We start from the raw sequence: 26362 nt of genomic DNA on the forward strand, positions 1-26362 counted from the left end.
CTCCGTGGCAGCAGCAGTGGCGGCGGGCAAGGGAGAGTGGGGGAGGGGCGCGATCTCGGTTGGCAACAAAGGGATTTTCTCTCCCACCCCACACACTGGGGCAGCTCGGGGCTCCTCCACTGAGGTCCCCCCCCCCCTGCACACACACAGCACAGCGCACACCCACACCCTCCCACACCCACACCCTCGCAGCAGCGCGCCCCCGCTGAACCTTCCAGGAACTCCTGCTTTCTCGGGGAGGCCAAGACCTCCCTGCGCAACCACCCCCCACCTTCAGTTAACCCGTTGGGTGCCTCTGCGGTCTCCCTTCATAAGCCCAGGTAGCACCTCCTGGCCCCACCAAGGACTCTCTGATGGAACAGAAGTTTGGGGGCCCACCCCTGCCACTGCAGCCCCCTCGCCAGCACCGTGCTGTGCTCCTCTCTTGCCCGACTGACCTGCTCTCCCCGGGCCCCCCCAGTGACGCAAGCCAAGGGGAGCCAACAGTTAAGAGGGGCTGGCTGGGGGGAGTTCGGCTTGGGAGAGGAGATGGCAGCAGGGGTGGGGGTGGGGTGTCAGGTCAGCTCAAGGGGTGAACTTCCCCTTCCCCTGCTAAGGTGCCAACGCTTTTTTTTTTTGTTCCTTTCACTTTCTTTCCTGCTTGTGCCCCATGTGCATGCAAGACGGGTGTATTTGGAAGCTCAACAGGAGGGGACTCAGGACAGGAAACTGAGGCTGAATCCTGAGCACCCCACCAAACCCCAGAAACTCCCTTCAGTCTAGTTCCTACAGAGCCCCCTCCCCCCCATAAATACCTGGGGGCAAATCCAGATCAAAGACCCAACTACACATCCGGACAGGGGTGTCACTGCAATTCAAGTCTCTACTAGGGCTTTGTAGGAAGAAAATACCCGAAGCCCTACACCACCACCAAAGGAACAGGCCACAGCATAAGGTTATTAACAACAGCGGATCGTTAGTACACGCAGGAAGCACAAAGGAACTTTTCACGAATAAAAGATGCACGGAACACAGACGCCTGCCTGCAGCACCCGTTCCTCGCTGATTGTGTTATACCTCCTGGCAGGCCTGGGAAGCCTGGGAGGGAGGGTCAGGGGAGGAGAGGGACTCCCACTTTCCTGACAAGGAACAATAGGAACCCCGTGTCTACTCGTCAATCTTGAAACTTGGAACACCCCAAACAATGCTGTGTGACACAACTGCAGTCTTAGATTGGGGGCCCGTGAATTTTTGTAGCTGTTCAGAGCTTAATTACTCCTCCTTGATCCGTAGGACTAGACACGACACCGCCAAGGTTAAAATGCCCCGAACAGCGCCGAGCAGATGTGAGCGAGCTGGCAGACGCGCAAATGAGGCCCGCCTCAGAGCACGATAACAAGTGACTAATACATTGCATATCGTTGAAAGAAAATTATTTTTCTCTAATTTGCATTTGCTTGGGGAAAAAAAAAAAAGCCAACCAGAGTCCCTCCTCACCAGCACGAGTCTAATCCTGGAAATACAGCCCGGCTGCTTTAAGAGAGCTGGAAGGAGGGAGAGACTGCCAGTGTTTTGGCGTTGCAGGCTTGTTTATCTTTCCGCCTTTCCTCCAAGGCGAAACTCGTTTTGCAAGCAACATTCCTACAGAAAATGGCACACGTCATAAAAAGAGACCAATTTATAGAACTGGCACTGAAGTTCATGTATCACTCCAGAAGCATCTCCCAGCTCCCCACTAGGGAACCCAAGAAGACAGAGAGGTCCACATTCAAACTCAGAGAGGGGAGGGGGGCACGTGGGGAAGGGGGGGGTGGCAATGAACTTGATTTGCAGATATCCCGTAGGGTGTACACCCGAGACCAAAGGCACGTCGACAGGGCAGGAAACGGAATGAAGTCAGCTCTCCAGGATCCTCCAAGCCACATGGGGCCGAGGGCGGGGAACTGACACCCCACTTACCCCGGGAAAGCCTGCCCACCCAGAGTCCACCTGCTTGGCCACTTCAGGGACTCGGAGCGGGACAGTGACTGTCAACCCCCCAGTCCCTCGGGGCCCTTGCAGTGGCGCACGGGATATGGGGGCGGGGGTGGGGCGGGGGTGGGGAGACATCTCGGCTGATTAAGTCGAGTGGGTGGCGCTGTGGGCGACCTCAGTACAGCCAGCACCTTTTCCATCCAGCTCTAGAAAACCTAACCCGAGGGAGGATTCATCAAAAGCCAACTTGAACACTTCCTCCCACCCCAGCCCGGGGTAAGGAATGGACACACCGAGCCAGGGACCCAGCGCCCTCTATCAACTTGCCTGAATCCTGGGGCCATCTCCGACGGCAGCACCAGAGCGGGGCCGCCCTTCGGGGAACACTCCATTCTTCCCACCAGCTGGCTTGGGAGAGAAGACGGCTGCCCCCGGCCTCCGACCCCCCCCCAACGGAAACACTGCCTCTGGTGCCCAGCTGCGCCCCGCAGCAGTTGGGACCCGGTGTTGCAGGTCCCTGGGTCATCATCTGAGTCCGAACCCCACCTCTCAGGGGGGGCGACCCCCGCGGGCCTTCTCTAGCCCTCCTGCCCACAAATTGCCTAAACCATAGCCCACAAGCGCGCGCACGCGGCAGGGCTGGGGGACGGTGGCGGCGGGGAGGGGGGAGCCAGAAAGGTGAGCACTAGGCGGGCCCCGCCTCCCTACCCAGCCCATCTCAGGACGCTCTGGCCAGAAAGCGGCGGCCACCTCTGCAGCTCTCGGCCCGCCTAGTGCATAGTGCGCGCTTTGTGTAAGTGGCGAGGAGGCGCCGCGCTGCTCGTGCACCAACAGCTGTCACATTATTTGCACTCGCTGTAAACAGCCTTCACATTCCCCCCTTACCACATAGTTAAAGCCAGACTAACAATCCACAGTTAGAGATCAAACCAACAACAGCAGCATTGTGGCTGCCTTCGCACCAAGCCCAGCAGCTGGCAGGTCTCTCCGGAACAAGGGACCCCCTTCTCCCCCCCCAGCACCCCCCCCTCCAGGCTCCAGCCCAGGCTAGCCAAGGCAGCCTACATGGGCCGCTGCTGATGGTGACAGCTACAGAGCACAGCCATTTCAGAGCTGCTGGGTCAGGAAAGTGCACCCCCCCCCCACACACACACGCACACGCACACACATGCGCACACACACACACACACACACACACACACACACACACACACACACACTTTCCTCCGCTGGGAACCAACCAAGGTGGTTCAGACTCTGCAGTTTCTCGGGCTTTGGGGCTCAGCAAAGCGGGGGAGGGCTGGGGTGCTGGCGGGGGCTGGGCAGGCGGCTCCTCCCAACCCTGTCCCAGGACCTGGGCCAACCCCGCGCTGAATCCAGCCCGGAGCCCACGGCCTCTTGTCTTCTGCGTTTCGGGAAATGTCCAACTCCCAGAATACTTACTGGTCGCCCCACTGATCAAAATGTCTCCTTTATGATTTTTGGTTAAGTCGAACATTTCCATAATCGTCATTATTAGCGCAAATTACACGCCTAATCGGTCCTTAAATAGATTTTAATTAAATAATCATACAAGGCTCATTTTATGACTTAAGAAAGGCATTACTTTTCGTTATAAACTTTCCACCAGGATGTACGGGGCTGAGAGCAGACAACTATGTATCCTTTGAAAAAGCCTCCGTTACACTTTCTGGCGCGAAGTGGAGACTTGCCACATCTCACATCTGCCCTGCTTCCCCCCACTCCCCACAACCCCCAGGTGATTCCTTCCCCCAAAGCACTACACTTTTGTCCTCTCTCTGGATCCCTTGGAAACTAACTCCCCCAAGCTGCTTTTCCTTCTCCTTCTGAGTCTCCTCTGGAGCCGTCCTTCCTTCCCTCCTTCTTCCCCGACCCCCACCGCCATCCCCACCCTTCCACCCCTCAGTCTGCTGAGAATCGTGATGCAGAACAAGCAGGCAGGCTGTGCTTGTTAAATGCTGTGTAAAATGCTGTTAATAAAATCATAAATACAAAGGACGGAGGCTGCTGGTTCCGCGGGTGTTTTGACTGGAAATGCCTTGGCACTTGTCATGTGTTTATGGGAGGGCAGCAACTCGAAGATTTACATAGTTTGGACATTTCTGTACTTCATTTGTTCTTTCCGAAATGACGTAGGCCCAGAGCTATTTCAAGTTTGCATTTGTACAAAACTGTTAAATGCCTAAGAGTTGCTCCAATTAAACCAAGTTTGGAATCAGCCCCAAGGCGGCACCTACCCTCAAGGTGCCCCACCACTGCCACCCTCAACCTCCATGGTGGCAGGAAACGCATAGATTCCCCCTCCCCCCCTAGGTGCCAGGGCACGCCCTCCCCCCACCTTCATCTCTCTCTGGGGCTACCTGGGGTCTTGGGGGGAGGGGGTGGAGAGACCCTGACTGCCTGGTGGGCCCCGGGCAGAGTTCGGTCGGTGCACCCTAGCCAGGCTGCACCTGGAGAATCGTGTGCTCAGACAGCGGCGCGGGGGTGTTGGTGTGGGGAAACCCACTGCCCACAAAACACTCTCAGCAAAGGGAGCCCAGGAAGGGGGGGGGGGTTTCCGTGCCTACTGTGCAGATCTTCGCAGATCTTCCCGCACAAAGCCTTTTTAGGGGAGAAGGGGAAAGGAGTGGGGGGGGGGGTAGCCCGAGAGGGGAGGGCTCCTGTTTCAGAGCCGGCATCCCGAGAGTCGAGAACCAAGTGTAGCTTCAATCAAACGCTGACTTCCCCTCTGGGAGTGGAGCAGGAAACCTGATCACAGTAAGCTTCCTACCGGCCGGGACCCATACAGGTCTGGTTTGCTTCTCACGCTAGTCATTTTTTTAAATACATATCGATATAAAAGAAGCAATCCCTGGCAGACTTTATTGAAAACCACACCGAGACCTCATAACATCCGGCCTTAATCCCTATCAAACAAACCACAGCCCCTCTGGCCTCAGCGGCAGGCCAGCCCCGCTCTCACCTCTTCCCAACCAGGTCGGTCTCCCGGGCTCCAGCCACTGCTGCCCCGCCAACCCCCACCCCTCACCCTACGAGGGAAAGGCTTGCCTGAAAGCACCAGGATGCCGGTTCTGGAATCAATTCCTAACCATATAATGATCCCACTTGGGGGGGGGGAACACCCAAGCCCTTTCATATGGAATCCTTTAAAAGGCAGAATGCAAAGAACTGCAACAAAGGGAAAGAGGCACAGGAGGAGGCCAACCCCCAGAGGGACACTCCCTTCCAGCTCAGAGTGATGGCCAGCGGCCTTAGGGCTCCAGGGGGGGGCCCTCAGGGAATGAGGAGCCGCCTATGGGCACAGGAACCGTCATTCAAAGCAATCCCTAATCCTCAGGGCCTACTATGTGCCAAGTATTCCGCTTTGATCCTGAAGGTGGATAATTATTCCCAGTCTTACAAATGAAGAAACGTAACTGAGGCTCCGAGGCCATAAATAACTTGCCCCCAAGGTCACCCGGCTAGTAAAACATGGGACACGGTCAAACTCAGTCCTGGAGTTTCGGGAGAGGAGCCAATTATTGGTCTAATTGTGCCTTGCCAAGGCCCCAACAAGTTCGGAAGGTGTCCTTGGCCCCAGTGCTCAAGTCCAGACCACAGGGCTGCTGCCGGGCCCCCGTGGAAACGGGGCCTCGAGGAGCCCGGAACTCAGTTTCTTCTATGCACAGGAACCTCAGGGGCCACGTGGGGCCTTTCCCAGCCCCCCACCTACAGCTCTCTGGGCACTGGACACTCTGGGTCAGGTCGCAGAACCCCCAGTCTCCCGCAGGAGTGCGGAATCGGCGGGGGTGGGGAGGTGGATCTCCTCTCAGGTCTCTACAAAAAGTGCTGACTCCTGGTCCCGGGACCAAGGCTTGCCACCGTAGTTTTGCCATGGAAAGCAATAAATCAAATTATCTGGCCCAGAGTAAAGCCCTTTGGAATGAGTGCCTGCACCTCCCTCCGTCAGGATTCTCAGGAAGGCCAAAGGGAGGTGCGGAGGGAATTAAGAGGGAAGTGTCTTCCGAAGACACCCTTCAGGCCCTGAGTGCCCCTCCCCCCCTCGCTTCAAACCCCAACTCAAACTGGGGTTGGACTCTCTGTGAAGCGCCCCACCTCTCCTCCCCGAGAAGAGCAGGTGAGGCACCCGACACCCCCTGCTCGCCCCCAGGCTCGACGGCCCTAGCCGTCGGTGAGGAAGAGACGCCGAGACACATGGCCATGGCGGTGGCAGGCTGTTCCTCTGGCTTTGGTAAAGGGCCCCAGGAGCGAGCCTGAGGGCAAAGGCAGGGCCGGGTCTTCGACCACCCCTCCCCCCACCACACAACACTCACACACACACACTCACACACACACACACACACACACACACACACACGCCCACGCACCGATTGCCCCTGGATGGCGTCCAGGGCCGACCCGTTTCTTTTTTCTCCCTCAAAGTTTGCGGCCTTGGCCTTGGGGATTGGGACAGGGGGCCCAGACCCCGCCCTCTCCCCACCCCCAGCTCGGTGAAGGCCCTTTTTTGAAGCTCGGGGAGGTGACTCCCGCCCTCACCGCACAGACCTTGCCACCGCTCCCCCCCACCCCCCCCCCCCCGCCCCCTCGGCCCACCTGGAGAGGGGCGGCATCCTGAAGCGATCGGCGTCCAGCCGAGAACTGCCTGGCGCGTCAGGGGAGTTTTTCCTCCCCAGCCTGCAATGGTCCGGGCCTGCCCGGGACGCGCACGCAGCGCTGCCCCACGGCTTGCAAAGAGCGAGCTGGGGAAGGGAGCAAGACAGGAAAGGCTTCTGGGCTGCCGTTTCCCCTTTCAATATAACTCTTGAGCTGCCAGAGTGGTGGGTGTCCCCGGCTCCACTGCGAATGTTGGGATAGAACAATAGAAATGGGGGGGTGGGGGCCGGAAATGGTGCAGGAAGACCCCTATAACCCTATAAACCTCTCCTCCCGCTCACAATTACTATTAGCATTAAAAGACCCCAGCGCCTCCAGTGTAATAGTGCCTGTTTATAACTTTTTTCCGCTGGACCCACACCATCCAATGAGCCCCCCTCCTCACATTATGAAACCACCAGGGCCAAGAGTCTTCCAAAGGAGTCCCCAGGAAAAGTTCAGGCCACCTCACCTGCTCAGCCCCGGGCACCCTGACCTGACTCATCCCCCCTCCCCCATTAGTTCCTCAGGTTTGCACCTAGACAATAAATTTAGTTTAATTTAGCTTCCGGTCTTTAATTTTAGCAGGTCTCCTTTTTGCATGCAAATCAATATGGCAATTACCATCTAAAAGCTCGCCCAGCCCCGGGTCAATGTAAATTGATCATTGTCCGCCTTCCACAAAATAACACCGGGAGTCTGTGGTGCATAATGAGATTATACTGGAAACTGTCTTTTAGATCACAAATTATATTTTATGTTGTCAGGATCTTCTCCTAGAGGACTTCCCCACTAGTCTAATCACCAGGAGCCGATCTCGTGGGTGCTCGGGGTGATGTTGGTCCTGGAGACAGGGCCCCATAAAAAAAAAAAAAAAAGGGAACCAAGTGAGCTTCTCCCTCGACGCCCCCCCCTCGAACCTCCCTCCACACGGGGGTGAGGAGGCAAAGAGCATGAGCCAGCGCTGGGGGAACGACCCTTCAACAGAAATATGGCAGAAAAATCATGGTTAATTAATTCCCCTCCAACACAAAGTGGCATGCATACTCCCTCCCCCGCCTTCCGCCAGGAACAAATCGGGGACAACCAGCCAAAGTGGAAGGGTTGGAAGCCTGGTCCAAGTGCTCCCGAGAGAAAGGCTGTCGCTGTCGTGGCCACCACCAAGACCCGTCGGAGGAGGCCGGCCAGTCGGCTGGACCCACCCGCAGCCACGTAGGCCCCAGGAGCGCAGCTGGCGTCGCTGACAGACGGAATCCTGCCGGCCCAGCGCACAGGCCAAGAAACCCGGCTGGGGTGGCCGGTCTCTGGCTCGCCTGAGGTCGAGGATCTTCACAGGCGCCGTGCGTGAGAGCGGGCAGTCAAAGCCCCCCCCAAGCCAGGCGAAGGCCCTTTCTCGCCCAGGGCGAGACTCTCCCGCCCCTCTGCGGACCCCAGGGCACGGGTGTGACCCTGTGGCCTAACAAAGGGCCGTCAGAGCTGCCTTTCGGCCTGAGGCTGTGGGGGGAGGGGTGGGGCGCGGCGGCCGAATTGGACCCATGTGGTCACCGCCCCCGCCCCGCTCAGCGGAGCCCACCCGGTCCCCAGCGCCCTCGAGGAAATCGCCAGGGTGGCATTGTCGGAGCGGCCGGGCACTCCGGGGAACCGTGCCGGCCGTCCGGGGGTGCCGGTGGCACTGCGACCGGCGAGTGGGAGCTCCCGCCCAGCCCGCGGCCCAGCCCTGCCCCGCCCCACCGGGCGCGGGCTCCACCCGAGTGCGGTCTTCCCAATAAAAGCTGGAATTCCCGGCTGGGCTCAGACAAAGAGGGACCGCGGCAAATCGACGCCGCGGGCAAGCCAAACCCTAACCAGTTTACATGCGCGTCTGGGGTCACAGAGGCGCCTGCTAATCTACCCTGCGCAGGCCGTCCCTGCGTGGTCTCCTCTGGGAAGGGGGGGAAAAAGAAATTAAGCGTACCAAAATGAAAGCATACCTCCCCTTTATTCCTCCCAGGGGCCGAACTTCACACTTCTCTCGGTTCTGGCTTTATCAGCCCGCCGGGCCTCGAGCCACCTTAGCCAACGGGCCTTAGAGCGCAGAAACATTCATTCCACCTACCCCGAGTGGAAAGCTTGTCCCCTGTTCCTGCAGCCATCCATCCACTCAAGGTCAATTACTCAAAATCTCTTCAAAATCCTACCTGCTCTACCTCTCTGCTGCTGTACTCAACAGGAACTATAACCAGAAGTAATCTTCGTAATTGAGGGCCATCCACCCTTGGCTGGCCACTCTGCCCCCGGTTTCCTTCTAGGCAAAGACAAATGGTTTCCCAGGAAATGGTGTGTAAATGCACACTTCTCGCCCCCTGGTAGGGCTCCCCCCACGGGGGAAGTCTTCTCCAGGGCTGAGAGGAGTTTTTGTCATTCAGCGCGTGTATCTAAGCGTGGATGCATGCATCTGAATGCTTTTTTGTGTTTCCAAGTGACCCTCTTCACACCTTTAAAATGGGCTTTTGTCTCTAGCACGGGTTTACAGAAATTTTGCCCCAGTTTCCAGCTCGGGCGAGTCTGGGATTTTCTCATACTATCTCTGTAAGGTCTCGGTATTTGTAGCCCCATGTTTACATTCTTCTCTCGGTCAGTTCGTTATCTCTTACTTCTCTCTTGTTCCATGTGGGTACCGAGGGAGCCCAAGTGTTTTGATCTGTCTCAGCACATGTCACCCAGGAGCACATCTTAATCACACATCTTAATCAGAGCATTCCTGTCTCACACGTATGGCTCCCCTAGGACTTACATTCTTGCTTTGCCTCTCCTGGGACTCCTCCCCGGGCAAGACCAAGGTAGGTGGGTTTGCAGTTTCAGTGTAACTGCGGGCTCTCTGGACTACCAGCTCCCACAGGGCCGGCGGAGGGGGAAACACTGCTCCTCGACATGCCAGACCAACTACCACCGTTTGCAACTAGTAGGCCGATTCTATACTGGGCCAACGGATGTGTGGACCAATGGCAGACCTTGTGCCTGACACCGTTCAACCTCTCTCCCTGCACAAAGTGGATTCCAACTCCCCACAAGTCCAGGGGCTTACAAGTGCGCTTTTTAGGCAACCAACTCCAGGACTCCGCTGCTCTCTCCAAGGGGCACCTGTGCACACTGGCACTGCATTCCAGCCTGGTGGCCGCTCCCCTGCACCCTAGCATCACAGTGCTGGACAGGACCTTCCCCTACTGTCTCATCCACAGGACTTCTCCCCCAGGAACCCCGAGGTCTCTCCACCTAGGGTTCCCAAACTCACCGCCAAGGAAGTGCCCACATGGTGCTCAAAAAAAACCCCTGGCCCCGTTAAGAAGTACAGGGTCATACTAGACCATCTAGCAGGTAGCAATGTTTGGTGTGTGGAAACTGAGCCCAATGCACCAGGATGTGCACATGTATACACGGAAAAGAAAGGAAAACCTGGACCCACTCCTGCCTCCTCCCAGCCCCGCCCCCGCGGGGGCTACCCGCTCCTTCTAGAATTTCGACTAGGTGTGCCCCCCCCCACACACACACCAGAGCCTTGAAAGGGTTAAGAGCAACCCTCGCAGCCTTCCCTCCACCCAGCTGGCTGGGCCCCGCAGGCTTGCTCGATCACTAGCTGCTCACGGGAGTCTGCCGCCGCCTCCGCGGCCCGCCCCCCCCCCCCCCCCCCCCCGGTCCTTCAGCCAGGAGGGAGCCTGCATGCCTGTCTAGACCGATCTATCACAGGCACACCAACAACACCCGCGAGAGCGCAGAGACCCTGCCCAGGTCCCCCTGCCCGCATGGTTCCGGACGGCCGGCGGCCGGAGCCCAGAGAGCGTGACCGCGACTGCGGGCGGGGGTGGGGGCGGGGGTTGCCGCCCGGCGCCCCGAGCGCACCGCGGGTTCTTCCCGGCCCCAAGCCCTGGCGCTCCCGCCAAGCCGGCTGCCAGGGCACAGTCACGGCTCTGCGCGCTGGGCAGTCCTATTTTTATCTTGTCTAATCCCAAACTGGGCGGGGAGCACAGGCGTCGTGCTTAGAGAACAAGAGATAGGCGAGGGAGGCGGGGAGGAGCAGCCAGGCAGCGACGCGAGCGGGAGCGAGTTAAAGACACAGTCGAGGCGGCCGAGAGCAGGAAGAAAGAGCGGGCTGCGCGGGCCTCGCCGCGTCGCACGCAACGCGCCGCCCGGAGAAGTTAAACTCACCCCCCCACCCCCACACGCCGTCCCCCGCCACGATCCAGCCGCGCTCTCCGCAGCCCGGGCCGGTGGGGCCCCGGTCTGTGTGGGAGGCAGAGGCTCGGCCGGCCCAGCAAAAGGGCTGGAGAGAATCGCTAATGAGCTGTGCGGCCCATTGATCCGGAGAACACTTCCTAATTAACTCTCAGTCACCTACTGGTGACAGCGCCTCAAAGGACAGCGCAGGGGCTATCCGAGCCCCTGCCCCGCGGAGCGCCGGGCGCCCGAACCCCGCTCGCTCCCCCTAAGTAACCCAGGCAATCCGGGTGAGTGGCAGCGTTTACCCCAGCACACTGGAGCCTCGGATTAGACCTGGACGGCATATTAATAATCGCAGCCCCCCCTCCCTCCACGCGGGGAAATCAGGTTCAAAATAAACTGGAGAAGCAACGCTGCAAAGCTCACACCCAGAGAGCGGGTGTGTGTGGGGGGGGGGGGGAGGGGGGCTGGGAAGCAAACGTATTCTCCAAGTGTCCACGTAAGGCAGGAGTCTCCGAGGCCGACAATTAAAATGCCTTCCACACAAGCAATTCTGTTGGCAAAACCGAACCCAACACCTCGTAAGGATTGATTTCGGCTGCGGTGTCCGTTTCCAGAGCCACAGGAAGTGTCAGATGGCTAGAAATACCCATGTCTGTCTGCATTCACCACCCACCACCTTCTGGGGTGGGCCATCTCCTCCCCAGCTTTACTCCCAAACCATTTGGAGGATTTTTCTCCGGGAGGCTACTCCTCGGACCAAATACCACTCCTCCCCTAGTCTTTTATCCAGAAGAAGGGAAAAAAAAGAAAAAGAAAAGAAAAGAAAGAAACCCTCAACTGTCTAGTCTAGACACAGCGAGGCAGTGTGAATACCTATTTGAAGCGCGCTAGTTTCTTTTTAAGGTTTGTTTTTAAATACATTACTCCCCCCCTTTCTCCGCTTTTCCCATTTCCCCAACCCCCACCCTCCAGGCGCCAGCGGCGCGCGCCCTCACGCGCGGGCACTCACAGTCTCTAGCCGGCGATCACGGACTTTCTGGAAAAGCTTCATTAACAGCACGTTAAGTCTAGCCCGGCCTCGGCCTCCACGCGGCCAGACTCTGCCGTCTCGGGGGCCGGGGGACGTGCCCAACGGAGTGTGCGAGCGCCGGGCGGCCCTGCGGGACCCCGCGTGCCTGGAGCCGCCTTTCTCCGCACACGGCGCCCCGGGGCTGGCTTCGTCAACAGCGGGCGCACGTCGCCACCGCCCGGAGCCCCCGAGTTGGCGGCGGCTCTCTGCAGCGCGGCCGTCTGCCTGCTCCGAGCGCGGACTCCGCGGCGCGTCGGCGCCTCGCCCTCCCCGGCTTAGCCAAGGATCGCGCCCGGCTGCGCAAGTTCCTCTTCGCCCTCAGCCTCTGCGCCGCACGCCCTCCGAGTGGGACCAACTTCCTCTGGCCGCAGACTTGCACACGCCCAACAGGGCTTCCCACCAGACTCCCCGCTGTCCAGCGGAGGGCCCAGGTTCTCGCCCCCCCCTCCGCCCCCTTCCCTCCCTTTCCAGCCGCCGCCGCGCCCGCACTCCCACACTCTCCCCCCCCACCACCACCACCCAGGGGGCTCTGAATTTAAAACCGACCCCGCTGGGGCTGAGCGAAGGGTGGGAGTGGGGGTGGGGGGGTGGGGGGAAGAGAGAGCGGAGAGGGGACCGCGGATTAGAATTTGAACGGAACATTTACAAAACAAAGCGTCTGACCTGGCAAGCGGGCGGACGGGCCGAGTCGGAACCCCTCGCTCGGCTCGATTTCCTAATAGTTTTTTTTTTTTTAATCCACGTGATTCGCGCTTTGGAGCAAGCCAAGAAAAAACCCGGGACTCCCCTCCCGAGTTGCGCGGCGGCGGCCGCAGGTCGGGCTCGGCTCGGCCCGGGGCGCCCGCCACACACCCTCGCGCACGCACACGCCGCCGTTCCACTCGGAGGCACGAGCGGCCCCCGGAGAGTCGAGGCCAGGCAGCGGCGGCGGCTGGGTTTTTTTTTTTCTCTTCTTCTTCTTCTTCTTCTTCTGAGCAGTTCTTTCCCCAGTCGAAAAAGAAAGCAGACGGGAACCCGCCGCCCTCCCCTTCCTGCTCGCGAGCTAACGCTAAGCCGAGCTTCCCAGCTTCCAGCCCGGTCGCCCCCCCCCTCCACACACACACCTCCCGCGCCCGACTCCCGGCGCTCAGCGGCGACCGCGCTCCCGCGCAGACACACACAGGCTGAAACTTCCACTCCGCCAACTCCCCATCTCCTCCCGACACCCCCCCCCACCCCGGGAGGCGGCGGGCCCCCCGCCGGGCCCCTCCCTGCCCGATGCCAACGCGGGCCGGTTGAGGTTGGCTGCATCTTTAATAACTTAGAGCTATGAAATAAAAACGAAAGCGAGCGAAGCAGCCAAAGGGAAGCGCGAGGCGCGAGCTTCGCGGGGTACACGAGAGTCGGTGGGGGGGGGGAGAAAGCCCGCGGCGGGCGGAGGCCCCCCGGGGGAGAAGGCCGGCTGCAGCCCGCGGCGCGCCCGCCCGCCCGGCCCGCGCGGCCTCCCGGGGCGTGTGGGCAGGGGGTGGTGGACGGGGAAGGTGTACCGGGCACTGACCTGGAATCCCCGGCCGGGGAGTGAGCGGGGAGCCTCGGATCCGGCGCTTTGAAGTTTTCCCCCCCGGAGCGGAGAGTCGCGGCGGCGCGGAGGAGCGCTGGGCGGCGGGGTGGGTGGGGAGAGGTGTGCGGGGTGGGAGGAAAGTGGGGTGGCGACGTTCGCGAGCGGAGAAGGCGCCCGGCCGGGGGGGAGCGCGGCGAGCAGCAAAGTTTGCCGTCCCCGGCTGCCCGCAGCCCGCTCGAGGCTCCGCGCTCGCTCGCCGCCCTCGCCGTCTGCTGCCAGCCGGCTGCCCTCGGGGTCGGTCCCGCCGAGGGGTGGGCTCAGGGCCGGGTGGGGGCGGGGCGGGGCGGGGCGGACTCCGAGCCTCCGGGCAGGTGGCGACAACCCCGCGCGATCCTCCGGGCTCCCGCGGCAGAGCCGGGCTCGGCCGGGCTCAGCAGCTCCCGCTCCGCCTGGGCTGCCACCCGCGCTCGGGCAGGAGCCCCAGCGCCATGTTGACGGCTCGCCGCGAGCGCCCGCCCGGGCTGGGTGTGTGTGTGCGAGTGAGTGAGTGTGTGTGTGTGTGTGTGTGTGTGTGTGTGTGTGCGCGCGCGAGAGTGTGTGTGTGTGCGCGCGTGTGTGTGTGTGTGTGCGAGTGTGTTGGCCAAGTCGTCCCTGCGCGGCGACAGCGCGTCTTGGGCTCCCCGCCCGGCGGCTCGCGGGCTCCCCCTCCGCCTCCGCCGTCCGCCTCGCTCCCGCTCTCGGTCGCGGTCTGGGCTCCGGCGCGTCTCCCCCGCCGCCGCCGCCGCCGCCGAGCTCGGCCCGCGTTCCGCGACGAGCGGAGCTCGGTCTCACCTTGCCGCTGGGAGCCCGGGCTCCGTCTGCCGCCGCGCGCCGCGATCCCAACGCGTCCCCCCTCCCCGGTTCCCTCCTCTTCCTCCTCCCCCCTCCCTCCGCCCGCCCCCTCCCTCCCTCCCTCCCTCCCGGCAGCCACCACCCCTCCCCCCGCAGGCGCAGCGCTCGGGCGACAGCCGCCCGCCCGCCGCCGCCTCCAGCTCTCGCAAGTTTGAGCTCCCCCAGCCTCCGCTCACCCTCCGCTGCGGCGCCTCGGCGGTGGGGTTGCAGAGGGGTGATTCCCGGGGAGAGGCTTGCCCGACGCTCCCCCGCCGTCATCGATTGCCCCCGCCCGGCTCGTTGCGCCTCTCTGAGGTCCGAACCCCGGACCACTTGGGTGGCGGCCCCCCCTCGTCCCTCGCCCTCCCCTCCCCTGATCACACCGAGTTGCCAGCGCACGGCCGGCCCGGGGCGCGCGTCCTGGGCACGGCTCAGGGACCCACGCGGGCGGCGGCGGTGAGGGCGGCCGGCGGATCGGTAGCCGAGGGGCTGGGGGGCGGCGGGGGTGGCTTTCCCAGCCGCGCGCCGAGACTCCCCTCGCTACCCAGAAGGCCAGTGGAGGACCGCAATTACCATAAAGCGCCTCGCACGCCGCTCAGCCCAAGCTGTCAACCCCAGCGGCAGCCGCCGCTGCCTCCTCTCGCCACCAGCGCTGCGCTCTCCCGGCCGCGCGTCCCCTCCGAGACCCAGCAGAGCCCAGCCAGTGCTCGTCGTCGGGCGCCCACCCTGGGTCGCCCCTTCCCGGAGGCGCCCTTTCCCGCGTCGGTGTCCAGCTACCTGAAAACCCCATCCCGGGCCACCGGGGCCGTTCCGCCCGAACTCCGCGCCCGAGTTACCCGGACGTTTCAATTGTGTGGGAATTGTTTGGAGAGGCGGAGGGTGGGGGGCTGGAGGAGGCAGCCCGTGGGGCACAGGGGGGGAGGGAGGTGGGGGTTGCTAGCCCAGTGGAGGTCCCCCAGAATTGCTCCCCTCCCCCCCGCCGCGCCCCCCGCCCACCCCCACCCCCCAATGCGCGGGCATTTCACAGGACTGCATCTCAGAGGGCTGGAGGGTCTGTCCCGGCCCCTCATCCCGGCCTCGGGAGACGCTCTCCTGCGTTTTATTTTCCTTGGCAGGGAGCAACTTTTGGCTTACACCGTTCGCCCCATAAATTTCCACTCGGTAACGTCGTGCTGATCGGTGCTCGGCGGCGGCGCACAGCCTTCGCCCGCAGCAGTTCAATTCAATTGACACGTATTGAGCTTCTCCAGCGCACCCGGCGCGGCGCTGGGCGCGGAGGGAGGGCGGGGGCCGCGCGGGCGCGGGAGGGGGAAGCGAGGAGGCGAGGTTCCGGCCTCCCGGGAGCGCAGTCTCTAAGGGCGAGCCGAGAAGCCCAGTTCACGAAGCTGGCGGGAAGGGGGGGGGAGGGGAGGGGTGTTCTGGCCTAACCGCACCCAGACCGCGGGCCCGGACATCGCGGCCAAAGGTGATCCCCACCCCGCCACCGCCCCCCCCCACACACACACACTTCACTACTAACTGGGGTCTTTTTTTTTCTTTTCCCAGTGCTGGGGGTAGGGGGAGTCGCTTTCTGCCTAAGGACAAGATGGTGCAGGCTCGATGAGAACATCAATCCGAAATGGAGGTGGCTTGTAAATCCACACGGAAAGTTTTAAAATATCCTGGAGTGTCTCCATGCCAAAAATAATCAAAAGCATCTCAAGTTGATTACTAAGTCAAGGTCAAGGCCAACATCGGCTGGAGCTAGCAGATCCCTTTTAAAAATTAGACTTAAGACCGCTGGCGGGACTGGTGTTAGGTGCGATTTTATTTATTCTGTTTTAGTTCTCAGTGCAGGGCTATAAAAACAGCCCTTTTCAAAGCAGAAGTGAAACATCTCTACCGTTTGAAACCCGAAACTTCGGGCAGAATTAAATCTTCATGCTCCAGAGCTGCGTATAACAACTGATGCAAAAGACAGACGGGCTAGGGCCCCAGCTTGCAGTGCCCAGCGGCGGGCCCGACACCCTCCCAGGCCCCGCACCCGCCTAATGGAATGCACGCGCCTTCGCCTTCCCGGGCCTTTCTGGAGGTGGATGTCTCTTGAAAGCTAACCCACACATTTTTTTAATCTCCGGTAACAAGCAGAAAGACACCTGGACTATTATGCTGTAAAGCTATTTTTTATAAAGACATTTTAGGGCCAGACATTAAAAGTTATTAGACTGAACGCATGTGAGTTACAGACGCAGCTGGAGAAAAGGCCTCTGGTTGTGTGTGTGTGTTGTAGTGACATTGCTCTCTTGAAGCAAGCGACCCCTTTCTTTATTCAGAACCAGCCCAAAATAGCCAGGGAGGCTGAGGTGGGGATCTGTTGCGAAGCCACTCGCTGGATGTGCTCGAGGGCGAGGTGGCCCTAGCTGTGCCCCTGTGGCCGAGCCGGAGAGCTGAGTTGGCGAGTGAGAAGCCCTGCTTGGCTCTTCCGGCTGGGTTAGGCAGCCGCAGAGTCCCTGGCCTGCTGCCCGGCCACTTTCTCCCCACTGGCCTCGCCTCAAGTCTGTCCCCCAGGTCCAGGCATTTGCGGGAGTTAAGAATCACAGGTAACCATCCGGAACTTGGGGGGAAAGTCAGGAATCAAGCAAGAGCAAAGGAGCCCGCCCGCTTCAGGGGAGTCCGGTGGCTTCCCAGGGCTGGTGACAAAGGGGCCTGTTTGTCGAACTTTAAAAGTCCTAGAGTTAAAATGAATGGGGGGGTGGGGGTGCTGTAAACAAAAGGGGCCTTAGAGGGCTGACTGAGAGAAATTTGATGCTGGAGACAAACAGGCCAGTAAATTCGCCTTTGACTTAATTTGCAGTTCTCTCTCTCTCTCTCTCTCTCTCTCTCTCTCTCTCTCTCTCTCTCTCTCTCTCTCTCTCTCTCCCTCCCTCCCTCCCTCTCTCTCCCTCTCTCTTTCTCCCATTTTAGGGGTTCTGGCTTCATGGGTATCCCCATTGTACTGGCTGGCGGGATTATTAAAGGGCTTCATTCTCATTGCCGAGGGACACATTTTCCAACTCTGCGGGATTTTTAAAATATCTTATTAAGGGAATCCTAAGAGGCCTGAGTGGGGGTGGTGGGGGAGAGGGGGGATTCGTGAGTCACTGGGAATTAAAATGTGAGATTTTCCCAAGGTGCTCTAAGGCGGAGGGGGGGGGGTGGGGAGTTCACACCTCTTGGCCCGCGTTTCTTGGAATTGTTCCAGGATAGGGCTCCGGAAGGGCTGTCCTATCTTGTGTCCCCACTCAGGAAAAGCCTCTGGGATCTGGGGGACACCTTAGAGGCTGCAGCCACGGAAGGCCGTTCTCCAGCACCATTCTTCGCTGCCCTGTCAGAAACCCCAGAGGTCAGGCTGCTGCTGCACAGGGCGCCGCGCGAAGACAAGATTTCTCTGAGAGCAGAGGAGGTGGCGGAGCGCGGCCAGGAGAGAGCCTTAGGGAAGGGTGGCGAACAGCAGGGAAAAGGCGAGGGAGGCAGCCAAGGGGCGGAGCTGGGCTGAAGGGCGGGATCCCACGCCCCAACTCGTTCCTTGGTCCTCTTGGAAGGGTCTCTGGGTTCTAATATGGGGTTGCAACTCAGACTCACTGATACCTGCTCCCCACAGTCTCCACTCTGGAAGCAGGGCCTGGAGCCTGGGCCCCCTTTCCAGGCTAGGGTCCCTGTGCAACTCTTGCCAGCGCCTTTATGTGCGCGCACACACACACACACACACACGCACACACGCACACACGCACACACGCACGCGCGCGCGCGCGCACACACACACACACCACCCAGGCCTAGGGGAAAGGCCGTCACCGTGCCCCATGGTAAGGGCCTACTGGGCTTGGGGGGGGACCCCGGAACACCTACATTGTGTGTGTGCTTCCTTTGCCAGGGATGGATAAGATGGAGTCTCCAGGAGGTTTTTCAGAGGCTCTTCTCTCAGTCCAGGACGCTGGGGTCTTGGAAAAGGTGGGTTTCCGGTGATTACGGAGCATTTGGGGTGGGGGTGGGGGTTGGAGCCACACCTAGGGATGCGCAGCGGTTACTCCTAGCTCTCCGACTCAGGAATTAGTCCTGGTGGTGCTGGCAGCAGTGGTGGGGGGTGGGGGTGCAGGGGGAACCCTATGGGATACCAGGGATCAAACCCAGGTTGGCTGTGTGCAAGGCAAACGCTCTACTTGCTGTACTACTGCTCCAGCCCCGAACATGAATTTCCACTTGGCAATGAGCAGGGAGGGGGGGGGGAGGGAGGGTGGACCTATAAATCTTAGTTGAAAAGGGAACAACTCTCTAGGACCTGTGGTGAAGGTGCTCTGGGCTGACTCAGTGCCACTGAAAAGGTCACTGCCACCCCCACTGTTCCCCATCACCACCATCATTGACAGGGCCTCTGGTTCCCAGGGACCAAGTGGAGGAACACTACTGGATGGGGTGTGTGTGTGGGGGGGGAGGCGGTACACACAGCTTTCTGCCTGATGTAAGACGGTTTGCTTGGCCTTAGGGGAAAGAGAGCTCAGGGCACTGCTCGACTTCTAATCTGGCCGCCGAGAGTCGGAGGTCCCCTGAATCCAGGCATCAGTGGGTGGACCGCCTTCGACATCAGAAGGGGTCCCCATGGGTGTCAGCCTATCACACACACACACACACACACACACACACACACACACGGGTCACTTGTGAGAGGCTTTGTCTAGCCTTCTTCCCTGTCCCTGCCAAAGAGGCTGGAAGTCATTGGGCTGGGCTTGATAAACCCAGACACCACCTTCTGCCTGGCCACGGGATTTAGTAGGGCCTCTCCATAGCTCCAATTCAGGCTGGGGGGCGGGGGGGCAACGAGTGGGGAGAGCACAGAATGGGGAAGGAGAATCCAGACTCAGGATGCAGACCTTCCACCCCAACCGTTATCTCCAGTTCTTTACCACCACAACACCCCCCCCAGCCACACACACACACACACACACACACACACACACACACACACACACACACACACACACACACACACACACACACACACACACGGCAGTCTCCAGAGACAGGGTTGGGACTAAGGGACCAGCAGGCTGAAAATATACCACACCCACAGGTCTTCAAAAAACCCTCCCTGCCAAATGGGGGCACAGAGGTGTGGCTTAGGGCCCTTTGGGCCAGAAGCAAAGCTTGATTCAAGGCACTTTTGGATCCTCTCCCGTGGGCCTCCTCCCGACCCGCTATGATTTGCCCCTCCCCCCCCAACACACACAGACACCAAGCCTGGCATCCTGTCCCTCCAGGGCGTTTGCACCCCCACAACCCCCAGGGGATGCAAGTTGCAGGGGGGGCAGGGGGGGGTCGCAGGGTGGTTTGTGTTGCGAGGCCTGACAGAACCTTCTGTGTGCGGCAGAGGGAGGAGGCTAATGCATAATGCACAGCGCCTGGAAGCCCGGCCATTAGCGGCCTGTCGGTGACACAGACAAACGACTGAGAGGGAGGAGAGCCAGCTCGCTCTGGAGTTTAAATATACCAGCGTGGAGGGGAAACGCCATGATTTAAAAGTGTGTGTTTGCAGACACTCGCATATATTTTAATGATTTCCAGCAGGCCGAGCATCCCGGCTGGCTGGGCCGCCCTCAACCCCAAAAGGGGGATGTATATAGTGAAAGGGGTGTGTGTGAAGGCAGGGTGAGAGGCCTCAACCCGACACCTCCCACCAGCTTTTGAGAGATGAAGGGGCCAGAAGGTTGGTAATTCCAGCCAGGACCACACGATTCCTGGCCATCCTCAGGATTTTTTTTTTTTTAACCTGGTTACCAGACCTTCCAGCCCCAGCTGGACTCTCTCGTTTATTACTTGCAAGGTCTGGGAGAGCAAAGAAACCGTGGTACCCCTTGTTTTCCCACAGTCACCCACATTTTGAGTCTTCCCTTTCCACTGAAGATCTGGGGACCTCCTTCCTCCCCATTTAACACACCAGTGTTTTTTAGCAATTAAGGCGAGAAGGGGGTGGGGAGAAAGATAAGCCAATTTTTTTTCCGCCATGCAAGTGTGAAAGATAAGATAACGCTAAGCTGGGGCAGAGCGGCAGCTTACAACCTCCCCTCAGCGATTTTGATCGGTCACTTCTTATCTCGCAAAAATGCTCCTTTGGAAAACTGCATCAAGAAAGAAGGAAAGAAAGAAAGAAGGAAGGAAAGAAAGAAAAGAGGAAAGAAAGAAAGGAGGAAAGAGAAAGAAAGAAAGAAAGAAAGAAAGAAAGAAAGAAAGAAAGAAAGAAAGAAAGAAAGAAAGAAAGAAAGAAAGAAAGAAAGAAAGAAAGAAAGAAAGAGGCTAAGGAAAGCATTTTCATTTGGAAGTGACATTTAAAACTCCCCTCCTCCCCGCCAACACCCCCCTCCCCACCTTCAGGGCTGCCCAGGAAAAGTCGCACCTCCTCTACCCGCGGTTCAGGCTTTCTCGTGGGGGCAGGATTACTAGTGTAATTAGGCTGAATAAAAGCAGGGATGCATGAGGATTTATCCTGATCCAACCTCCCGCTCGCAGCCGGGTTCCCCTTCTCTGAGTTACTAGTCCCTGTTCGTGTCTGTCCATCCTGCGACCGTGCTGAAACGAAACAGGTAGTTATACTTGGGAGGGTCACAGAGCTGTATCAACACGAAGTGTTCTGAATGCGAAAGAAGACAAAAACTCGGCTTCATAGTTTCAGGTCCCTGTAAAGAGAGAGGGGCCAGAACCTGAGAACGGGCGGCCGAAGCGGACTCTTTGGGACTTTAAGAAAATCCTGCATTTCGCACGCTGTTCTCACGCGGGGGTTTCAGGCCGACTTCGTATTTGTGCAGGGAGCTTTCGCCATTGAACTCCAGGCCCGCAGGGCGGCCAGTAAATTCCGCCCGCACCCCGAGTCCCGAGACCAGCCCCCCTACCCCCCGCATCGCAAACATCTAGGCGGGCGCCCCAGGCCAGAGGGCTACTGCCACCTCCGGTTCGGGGAGGGGGGAGCCCGAGCTCACCACTCTCCTCGCTGACTCCCCCATCTCCTTTGGGGTTCGCACGTCGGCGGCCCGGGACACACCTCCAGTCGGGTCCCCCTTCCCCCCCCCCTCCACCCGCGGGCCGGGCCGCACGACCTAAAACCCGAGGCCGGCAGCAGCCCGGAGAGTCCCCGGGGAGCCGAAACCGCGGGGCGGGGAAACCCCTCCTCTGGCCCTTCCCCGAAAAGCCTGGCCGCGGCGTAGGCGCCCGGCGAGCGGGCATCCGCTGGCGGCCGGGCCTCGCGGAAGGCCCACACGCGTCCCATTAGTCAGCCCGAGTTCCCCTCGGGCGAGCCGTCTGGCAGGGCCCCAGGGCCCGGCGCGGGCGGGGCGCGGGTGCGGGGCCGCGGCGCGGCGGGTGCGGGGCGGGGCGCGGGCTCTGCGGGGCCCGACCGGGCTCGGTTCCGCGTTCCTGGGCCCGCGGGGAAGCTGAGCCGGCGGGGCAGGCCGCTCCCTGGCTGGCGCCGAGGCGCCGAGCTGCGCTTCACGTGCCCGCCATATCAGCGGCGGCGGCGGCGCGGGCAGGGGGCGGGGAGGCGCGTCGCCGCTCCCGCGGGGGGCCCCCCACCCCCGCCTCGCGGCGCCCCTCCTCGCCGGCAGCCGGGCCGGGACCACCCCGCCGCCCCCGGTCCCGCGCCCGCCGCCGCCAGACGCTGGGAGGCGGCGAGGGCGCCGCTCCGCAAGCTGCGCGGCGGCCGCCGGGGGAGGGTGCTCCTCGCGGTCGCCCCGGGAACTTCCCGGCCGCCCCGCCGCCGCCGCCGCCGCAGTCCCCGGCACCGGAAGCCCTCGCGCCGCCCCGAAAGGCGCTCTCGGGCCCCCAGGGCCGTGCCCGACCCGAGGTGGCCGCGCGACACCCTCGATCCCGCCTGACCCCAGGCGGCCGCCTTTGCCCTGGGGCATCCCCACTTGAGCCCCGAGGGCTCCAGCTCGGGTCCCGGGAAGACCTCCCTGGGTTACTGCCATAAGTACGTCCCCCCCCCACCCCGCACCCCGCACCCCGCCACGCCCCCCCCACCCCAGCCCTGCAGCTGGGACGGGAGGGGCGCGGAGCTGCCACTCTGGCCCGGCAGCAACACCTGCTCCCGGGCCCTGCAGCTGGGCGCGTGGTGCCTGGAGAGGCTGCCGACTGTTGTGTGTGTAGAGATCGCGGAGGGGAAAACGGCGCTCCGAGGCGCAGGGTCAGGCGCGGCCGCGCCCCGGCTGCTCCCCACATCTTCCATCCCTGCTGGGGGATCAAGAACGAAGTCTGGAGACTCGGGTCTCCCGGGGATCTGAAGGCTGCACTCCTTGCCCCCCCCCCCCCCCCGCCACACACACACACAACCCCCGATCGGGCTTCTGGCCTTTAGAGGTCGTTCGCAAGACAGATGGGGCAAAACCTGTTTTGGGAGCCTTCCCGGTGTCCGCCCCCGCTCTCCAAACCAGACACTCATCTCTCCCGGGCCCCCACTCTAGCCTCCGGCGGGGGACGGGAGTAGGTCATGGCGGTACCCGCAAACCACCCCCCCCTTCCAAGCTCTCCTCCCCCCCCCCACCCTTTCGTGCCAGGGTCTGGTACGGGCTTCGGACTTGGACACTGCGCGGGGAGACGGTCCGCCGGCCCTCCGCATCTCTTCGGTGGAGATCAGGCGTCAGAGATGACCTGCGCTGCCTGCCTCCACCCCCCCACACCCCGTCCCGCCCTCCCCGGCTCTCCTGGCCCAGGGCCCGGCCGGGGAAGGCGTTGTTTTGCCAGCGGGAGCCGAGCGAGTGCGCAGAGAAAAGCCTCCCAGCTCTAATGAGAGTGCACACAGCGCTGCAGCGAGGAGGATGATTACCCGGCGGGCGGGGGGGGGGGGCGCGGGCCCGGGCCGCGGGCGGCGTGTGCGGCGGCCCCGCGGGCCCGAAGTCCCCGCCTGTCTGGCTGCTAATCGCACGCTTTCTGCTGTTACGGAGGCAGGCGGGAGCCGGCGGGCCGAGCCCAGCGCCGGCGACTCGGCGGGTGACACGGAAACATGGCGCAGCGCCCCTCCCCCGCCCGTCCTCCCCGCCTCCCGCCTCGCACTTCCTCCCGCCCGCGCGGCTTTTGCAGTTCTAATGCTCTGCTGTCGGCCCGGCACCATTACGCTAGCCGCCGCTTCTCGGCGGCCCCGCGCCTCTCTTTTCCCCCTTTGTTTTCGGGGTCTATAGAAAACGTGTGCTTTTGTCCCGAGCTCTCGTTAAACCAAACTTGTGGTGGCAACGGAAGGCGGTGCGGGCGGGGAGGGGCCCGGGGATTTTGGCAGCAGCCGACCAGAGCGTGGTGGAAACTTCTCTCGCTGGGTTCCCCGCCACCCCGCCTTCCACCCTCCCCTCACACTCACACACACACACCCAGGCCAGCCGCCTGCCCATGGCTTCCCCACTTCACTCTCTCCCTCCCGGTCCGAGCCCTCCTGCGCTCCGGGAAGGGAGGTCTGGGCCAAGAGCGTCAGGGGCAAGGTGGGGAGTCGGCTAAGCTCGAGTTTAGGCACCTGGGGACTTGGCCTCTGGCAGCTCAGACTTGCCTCTCGCCTCCGTGGGTCACTTGGGGCTTTGTATTGGCCACGGGAGATGGAAGGGGTGGAAGAGAAGAAAGTGGCTCTTGTGCAGGTTTTCTGTTCAAGATCTGTTGGCATCTCACCCTCAAAAGCAGTCATAAGGGGGGGGGGTGTTGAAGGGAGGCAGATGCTGGGGGGGGGAGAGGGGGAGGGGTCAGAAATCTAGGCCTGGGGAAGGAATTGCACCCTGCTAGCAGGCTGGGCCACATCAGGTCCGCATGTGGGAAGCGCAAACCCTCCCGAGAGGGGAGGACTAGAGGGCCAGGTTCCTTCATCCAAGACACCGCCAAAGCTCCCCCCTCCCCCCCAGCAGGTCCCCACGGGTGCATTCCCCAGCCCAGCGCACACGCTGTGCCTCTCCGCACCGCACCGGAGCTGCTCAGGCGGCGATTTTTTTAAGCCTGCAATTAAGCGAGGCGTCGCCGTGTCCTCGGCTAGTGTCGATCCTGTCAGTCGCACATGGCCTTGGTGCTCCCGTCCGAGGCCCCGCGATTAGTCACAGGCTCGCTTCGCTCCTTCTCTAATCCGCCTCTGCAGGCAGCCTGGGGACGCGGCCGACTTGGCGGCGCTGGCAGGGAGCCACCACGCGCGGGGCGGGCCGCCAGGCCAATACCAGCCCCGCTGAGCCCGAACCCGCGCGGCCCCAGGGTGCGGGCTGGGGACTCCCTCCCCCGTCACCGGCGGGGCTGGGGCGGCGGCGCCCCTCCTCCTCCAGCCCCACTCCCCGGCCTGAGAGAGATCTATTTGTGTGGTGTCATTTGCATAAAAATAGGACAAGTGTTTCAGTGCGTTCGAATGCGGGAGGCGAAATCCTTATTGATGTGTCTGTGTGGAGCCCTCGGTTGTCGGAGCAGTTTGATTTAGGGTGTTTGTGTTGCCTTCTGCGAGAAATGAGAGGAAATCCTGCCTAACGCCTTCGGCGACTAGGGCCCCCCAGAACATGCTCTTCTGCCTCGGCCCAGCACCGTCCAGCGCCTGCACCCCGGCGTGCCCCGGTCCACAGAGAGCAGGTTGAGGGCCAGGCGTGCAGCCCATCATGACTCATAAAACCGGGCGGCCTAATCACCAGCTGCCAACCCGTTTACGTGTGGCACTTCCCAATGATCCCTTCGCCCGGCTGGGGCCTTCCAGTGGGTTCCTCCGGGCCAAGGCTACGGCCTCTGGCGAGGGCTGATCAAGGGGCCGCCGCTGCCCTGGGCGGCGCGGTCCCTTCCCGGACGACCCCAGTTCTCCGGGCCTTCGTTCTGCTCACCAGCAACCCCTCGGCATGGACAAATAGCTCGGAGGGCGCCGGCCGCGCGGAGCCAGTCAATCAATCATTAACTCCCAGGTTAGGCCTGGCCTGGGCAGGGATCCGGCGGGAACCGAGTCCTCGGGCCGGCGCAAGGCCCCCACCCGGGGATGGGAGCCGTCCACGTGCCAGAGGACTGGGTGTGTGAATGCGGGCGGCCGGGGCCTTCCGAGCCCCTCCTGAAGCCTCCTCCTGCCGGGCCTTTTAAGTGCGCAGCGCGCCTCGCCCGGCCGGTCGGGTTACGGCGCGGCCCCGGGCGGGCGTGAACATTAACTAGCCGCCCCGGGCCTCGCGGCCTGCTCTCCCCGGGAGAGCCTGCCGCGCTTGGGCAAGCATTTGAGGCCGGGCGGGTTCCTTCAGACTCCGGCCGACCAAACCCAAGCGATCGCCCCCGTGCCGCCCAGTTCGGCTCAGGGCGCCCTGTCCACGAAACCCGGTGTGGGGCGGCACGCAGGGGGTTAAACTCTCTGGGTCTCCCTGGCTCCTGGGCGGCGCGGAGGAAACGCTGATCAAAGTGCTTAGAGGGAAGGAAACGCACACGCACACTCGGGCCTGGGTCGAAGACGGCCGACTGGAGACGGCTCCAGCGCCGCCTGCCTCGACCCGCTTCCCACACTCCCGGGAACGCGGTGCGGCGGCGCTGGCCCGTGCGATTCTCTCGGCGGAGCTCGGAGATCGGCGGGGAGGAGGAGGGACGAGGGGGCGGGAGGCGAGCCCGGGCTGCGCGCCAAGAGGCCCGGAGCCGCAGATTAGTCACCGCTCGGCTCGGCGCTCACGGGTGCGCCGGGGAACCGGGAGAGCAGGCGGCGGCCCTGGTCCGCCGGGCTCCCGGGGCCTCGGCGTCGGTGCCCCTGACCTGCCCGCCACCCCTCCCTCCCACCCCCCTCCCCACCCCGCTGCTCGTCCTGCGCGCGCCCGGCGCGGCTGGAAGGATTCTGGGGGGGTGGGGGGTGGTTGCTCGCGCCGGCGAGATCCACTTGTCAGTTCAAGGGCAGGACAGAAAACTCTGCCAACGGAGTCTTGCGAACAGGAAATTTCTCATTGACAAGGTGCTGCCCCTCCCCCCACGCCCGGCTTCAAAACAAAACAAAAAAACCCAGCGCGCGGGGCCGCCGCCGCCAGCCTGGGCGTCCCCCCGCTTCTCGGCCTTGGCCCCGGGAGGGGAGAGCTCGCCGAGTCCCGGGTCCCGAGCGCAGACGGCAGCGGCGGCAAACAAACAGGCCC

At 61.8% G+C, this 26362-nt stretch overlaps 1 protein-coding gene across 7 annotated transcripts in view; it reads right to left on the reverse strand.

The window, feature by feature from the left end:
- Nucleotides 1-26362, reverse strand: part of BCOR (BCL6 corepressor) — a 96682-nt gene that overhangs the window by 24759 nt on the left and 45561 nt on the right. For 4 of the 7 annotated variants that reach the window (XM_055122482.1, XM_055122480.1, XM_055122481.1 and 1 more), the window contains exon 1: nt 13410-14279. The exons of 1 other annotated variant lie outside the window; for it this stretch is intronic. The gene's annotated coding sequence lies outside the window, so the exon portion shown is untranslated. Of the gene's footprint in view, nt 1-13409; nt 14280-14479; nt 14611-26362 lie in introns of those variants that run through there. 2 more of the 7 variants (XM_055122477.1, XM_055122479.1) reach the window with 2 other exon arrangements.

Source organism: Sorex araneus, chromosome X (genome assembly GCF_027595985.1).
Source record: "Sorex araneus isolate mSorAra2 chromosome X, mSorAra2.pri, whole genome shotgun sequence".
NCBI lineage: Eukaryota > Metazoa > Chordata > Mammalia > Eulipotyphla > Soricidae > Sorex > Sorex araneus.